The 4783-nt window shown below is 45.0% G+C and overlaps 1 pseudogene; it reads right to left on the bottom strand.

The window, feature by feature from the left end:
* Window positions 1-4144: 4144 nt before the first annotated feature.
* On the bottom strand, window positions 4145-4250 carry LOC132653385 (small nucleolar RNA SNORA17; annotated as a pseudogene).
* Window positions 4251-4783: the final 533 nt, after the last annotated feature.

Genomic DNA, 4783 nt, shown 5'->3' with positions numbered 1-4783 from the left:
GATGGTATGATAGTATACGTGAGTGACCCCAAAAACTCTACCAGGGAACTCCTACAGCTGATAAACACCCTCAGCAAAGTGGCCAGATACAAAATTAACTCAAAAAAATCAGTAGCCCTCCTGTATACAATAGACAAAAGGGCTGAGAAAGAAATTAGGGAAACAACACCCTTCACAATAGCCACAAATGACATAAAGTACCTTGGTGTAACCCTAACCAAGCAAGTCAAAGACTTGTATGAAAAAAATTTCCAGTCTCTGAAGAAAGAATTAGAAGAAGATATCAGAAGATTGAAAGATCTCCCATGCTCCCTATCAGTGGACTTGGGGAGGGGCATGCGTGAATAAGGGGAGGAAGGATGGGACCGGAAGGGGAGGAGGGAGGGCCTTAGGTGGGGGATACAAAGTGAATAAACTGTAATTAATAAAAATAAATAAATTTAATTATAAAAAATAAATAAAAATGATAAAAGTTTGGCAGGATTAACTAGTAAAAATGGCCATCTTACCAAAAGCAATCTATACATTCAATGCAATTCCCATCAAATTACCAACACAATTCTTTACAGATCTTGAAAGAAAAATTCTCACCTTCATATAGAACAACAAGAAACCCAGAATTGCTAAAACAATCCTCTACAATAAAAGATCTTCTGGAGGCATCTCCATCCCTGATCTCAAGCTGTACTATAGAGCAACAGTTATAAAAATTGCATGGTACTGGCATAGAAACAGAATGGTGGATCAATGGAACCAAACAGAGGACCCAGAAATAAATCCACACACTTATGGACACCTGATCTTTGACAAAGATGCCAAAACCATACAATGGAAAAAAAGATAGCATTTTCAACAAATGGTGCTGGTCTAACTGGATGTCTACATGTAGAAAAATGCAAATAGATCCATACTTATCACCCTGCACAAAACTGAAGTCCAAGTGGATCAAAGACCTCAACATAAAACCAGACACATTAAATTGGTTAGAAGAAAAAGTGGGGAAGAGCCTTGAACTCATTGGCACAGGAGACAACTTCCTTAACAGAACACCAACATCACAGGCTCTAAGAGCTGCAGACTATCAAAGCAGATGCTGAGACTTATGGCCAACTGCTGGGAAAAGTGCAGGGAATCTTCTGTAAGAAGTGGGAAATTGTAAGATCTGGAGAGGACAGGAACAAGGAGAGCAACAGAAACAGAAAATTTGAACACAGAGGTCTTCCCAGAGACTCATACTCCAACCAAGTACCAGGCATGGAGATAACCTAAAACCCCTGCACAGATGTAGTCCATGGCAACTTAGTGTCCACCTGGGTTACATAGTAATGGGAAGAGGGACTGCCTCTGACATAATCTGATTGGCCTGTTCTTTGATCACCTCCCCTTGAGGGGAGAGCAGCCTTACCAGGCCACAGAAGATGACAATGCAGCCACTCCTGATGTGATCTGATAGACTAAGATCAGAAGGAAGGAGAGGAGGTCCTCCCTTATCAGTGGACTTGGGGAGGGGCATGCGTGAATAAGGGGAGGAAGGATGGGACCGGAAGGGGAGGAGGGAGGGCCTTATGTGGGGGATACAAAGTGAATAAACTGTAATTAATAAAAATAAATTAATTTAATTATAAAAAATAAATAAAAATGATAAAAGTTACATTTATGGTTTAGTCACAGAGGATTTCTGAGGCTCCAAGGTACAGCAGAAAAAGGAGAGACCCGACAGACAGGGAGGCTTTCCTAGTAATCAGCAACTATCTCATCAGTCTAGTCTTCCTTTCATTTCCTCCTAAAGACTTCATCATTTGGAAGATTTTTGTCTACAAAAATAACACATTAAGAAATAAGTCATTTTCTTTTGTCATTAATCTGACAAATACAGCTGCCAACCATCAGAACTCTGAATAGATCGAGACAAATTTATTACAACAATGAACTTACATAATCCCAGCCCAAAGCAAAGACACTTGGCATTCTAGTCTTGGTGACATTCTTTTGAATGAATGTGCAATTTTCTTAGAGTTTTCAAATCATCAAAAATAGCTAACAGGTCCAAGTTAGCATCCTGTGGACTACCCAAGAACAACCCCACAGAACTTTCTCCCTGTGTACCCCAGCACTTTGCCCGGCTCTGTTGCTGGATTCTGAAATAGCAACAAACCTCACAGGTCCATCAAGCGATTAAGGGTTATTCTCTTCATTCCTTGTTCTGTTTCCTATTGCTTCTTTTCCATCACTCACTTGGCCTTTCTAGCATGGTTGTGTTCCTTCCCCCAGTGAGTCCCTGATGCTTCTTACTTACTTCTAAGTTGTCTCAGAAGTAGTAATACCTGTCAAGCAACCTTGTCAGTGGGCAAGTCAACTAGCCTTGGCTGTATTAACTATACAGAATGTCCAGGTGCTTCGATTTGACTAGAATACTAAAGCTTTATTACTGAATTTATTATTGAACATTAAAGCTTTATTAATTCAGTGAAGGAAATATGGTTTCTTCTGAGAATTAAATGATTGGTCAAGGTTAAGTTTTTCTTTCTTATTTTTTTTTAAATCTTTTTACTGGTTCTTTGTGAAATTTCACATCATACACCGCAGTCCTGCTCATCTCCTCCTCCCTTCATACTCATCCTCTACCCTTGCAACTTCCCCACAACAGAGAAAAAGCTATCGTGTGTGGAAGCTGTAGTGTGTCCCAGTGTGTCTCACAGTACACTCTTTTGTCCACATTTCTTTGCATGAAAATGTGCATTGCAATGACTCCTTGGTCTGGTGCTAGGCCTCTGGCTTCCGCTACTCTATCAATACTGGAACCTCATTGGGACTCCTCTCTATCCTGCTATTGCTCTGTGTCATGGAGATCCTGTAGTTTTGGATTTGTAGGACCAGTGCCTTCATCAGAAGTTCATCAAGTTGGTAGGGCCAATTCAAAGTCCTGCATCTGGGCCTGAGAGGTATCTGGGCTAGTCAGCCCTCTGACTCTCCTGCTCCCCAGCAACCCCCACAACCAGGGCCAGCTCTACCCTGCTGCCCAGGCTCGGTGCAGGGCCCACTCTCCCATGCGTTGCAGCCGATGAGGGACATGGCCCGTTCTCGCACTCTCATGACCCTAAAGCCAGATCTCCTGCCGGACATAGATGGTGAGAGGTGAGGAAGGAGGGAGGGAACCTTTTTCCTTCTCCACCCAGCAAACAAGAGGCAGGGTCAGCCCTCTTGTGTTCATGCTCTCAGAGCCCACTCACCCCCAACCCCCAGCTCCAGGGCCAGCTCCAGTGTGCTGCCCATGTGAGGTGCAGGGCAGGCTCTCCAGAGCGCTGCCCCTGGTAAGGGGTGGGGCCAGGTACTGCAGTTGGGAACAGCTCTCTTGCTCTCATGTCTCCAGGGCCAGCTCTCCCACGAAGCTCAGGACAGGGACGGACCCAGTTCTGTACAGCCCTCAGATATCATGTCCCCAGGTGGCAGCCTAGACCAGAGACACCCACCTGACCTTTGGTGGTAACAGACCCCTGCTGCTGCAAGACCACAGACCCAGACGAGTTCCCCAGTGGCAACACAGGCCAGGACCCCACCATGGCCCTAGGTGGCATCACCAGCTACTCACATCAGGCTGTTCCTCACTATCCTCGAGTCTCCAGTCCTGCCTCCCTTCATTGTGCCCACCCTCTTCTGTTTATCTTTCTCTTCCATTCCTGACCACTTACTTCCTCCTTTTAATGGTGCCTGGGGTCTGTGAGTGTCTGGTGTCACCTCAGAGTGGTGTCAAGATTGCTATGCCCCACTTGCGCATTACGGTACCAGGCAAGGGTCATCTTGCGCAAGCTCTGCCCTGCCCAGATCTTCATGGCACCAGACCGGTGGTCTTCTGACTGTGCCCCACCGCACCAGGCTGGTGGTAGTTCAGGCTCACTCCTGATGAGGCCAAGTTGCCTCTTTTGAGGGTCACACTCATGCTCATTCAGCCCCTGACCCTGCCCCCACCCCCATCACCACCCCTGCCTCTGGCGCCCAAAGTCCCAGGCAGGGTTCTTCTAATCTCTGCCTTGCTCCTGGGTCCTGGGAACTATTGGGGCCTGTGTGGCGCCTGACTCGTGGTCATCTCAGACTAGCTCTCTGTCCTGGCCCCTTGATGGTTGTCTCAGGCTTCCTTTTTTCAGGGATTGTTAGGCTACTAACCATTCAGATGCTCACAGGTCTCTCCACTCTGCCACCTACTGATACACATAAGACACAGCAGACAGACCTGCAAAGCCTCTAGAAGCAAGGGTTTTCCTTTCTTTATATGTTACTACCTGTCTGTCTGTCTATTTGGGGGCAGAAGAGGAAGCAGTTTTATAAGTTTGTTAATTGTCTCTATTAACTTGTCAATTGTACTCTGATCCTTTCAAATGATTTGACCCAAATTTATGTATTTGCAACCTGGCAAAGTCATAGCCCAACAAGGGGTGGTGTAAAGGTAGGTTATTTGCCTTCTAAACTCAAAAAATAAGTTAACTTTAAAAGATTCTTCTAACTTATACCTGGACACATGTTTATGGTACAAATTTAACCCATTAATTTATTAAAATATTATTTCAGGTTAAAGATTTAGCTGTCTGTAGAGTGCTTGCCTGGCATTCAGAAAGCCCCAGCTAGATCCCCATCACCACATAAAATAGACATGGGGAGTATAAGCCTGTAACCACAGCTTCTAGAGATACAAGCAGAAGCACCAAAAGCTCAGTGCCATCCTCAGACACATACTTAATTTCAGGCCAGACATGAGACTCTATCTAATGCATGTATGCATGCATGTTTG

Source organism: Meriones unguiculatus, chromosome 3 (genome assembly GCF_030254825.1).
Source record: "Meriones unguiculatus strain TT.TT164.6M chromosome 3, Bangor_MerUng_6.1, whole genome shotgun sequence".
Taxonomy (NCBI): Eukaryota; Metazoa; Chordata; class Mammalia; order Rodentia; family Muridae; genus Meriones; species Meriones unguiculatus.
The sequence above is the reverse complement of the archived record's forward strand: the minus strand, read 5'-3'. Positions and strand labels throughout refer to the sequence as shown.